Here is a 1,050-nt window from a genome sequence, read left to right as displayed (position 1 = left end):
GCACGCGAGTAATTCAGGCTGACATTACCTGTTTTTCAGCGAACTCTTCTGGTAATTTTGTTAAAAGGCATGGCCCACAGTAGCTTATTATTATTATTATTATTATTATTGGGTCTTATAAGAGTGAGCTACAATGAGTACCGGCCATCAAATCACAGCATCCGCAGTGAGAGGACACGGAATTGTGTGCGCTCTTACGCACGCGGGTCAAGGCGATCATGGATTTTTGATGTGGGAAAGATGTAGCCAGATGTATTACCTGTTTTAGATACGTGGCTGTCTGTCCGTCTGTCCGTCCGTAGCACGAGTCATGTGCACCACTTCACTACCGACCTGTGCGTAAAACCGCAAACAGTCTCTCAAGGAGGGACAGCCATGAGGCAATGAATGAGGAAATAATCGCCCGGGCGTTTAATCGGACCGGCGTTTAATACGCAAAATGGGGTCAAACCCCCGGCAGCTATTAGGTGCCCGGCGGCTATTTGTCACCGGGCAACTATTTGGAAATATATGGTAACTCACATAACTCATAACTCGCGGAGGAGTGGCGAACAATTTGATTCAATAACACTCGTATTCACTAACACTCGTATTCACTGATGAGCATATTATTGACCTATTTAAGTGCAACTTCAACTAACTGTTGTATAATTAACTTTATGTCTTAGCCAAACAGAACACTTAAAATCAACACTATTTTACTACATTTTGTAATTTGTAGACTACTTAAGTAGCCAAACATACCCCATACGTCACATCCAAGTGTAGTGTGTGGCATATCCGATGTACATGAGTTATGACCTCATTGTTTTGAGTTAGTATCCCTCAATGATGTTATCCACCCAGATAGCACACATACATCTGGCCGACGTCGGCCTGAGGACTACACATCGGCCCTGAATTTATAACGTCTGACAAGTGTCGGCCGCATGGGCGGATATCTTTAAATTTAATACTCTTTTGTCCCAGCTCATCAAACGTCTCTGTTACGTTGGCTTTAGGTCGGCCCAGTGTCGTAGAATATACCCGCCCACATACGGAAGTCGCCAC

The sequence above is a fragment of the Epinephelus moara genome, chromosome 2 (genome assembly GCF_006386435.1).
Source record: "Epinephelus moara isolate mb chromosome 2, YSFRI_EMoa_1.0, whole genome shotgun sequence".
NCBI lineage: Eukaryota > Metazoa > Chordata > Actinopteri > Perciformes > Serranidae > Epinephelus > Epinephelus moara.
This window is presented reverse-complemented; position numbering follows the sequence as displayed.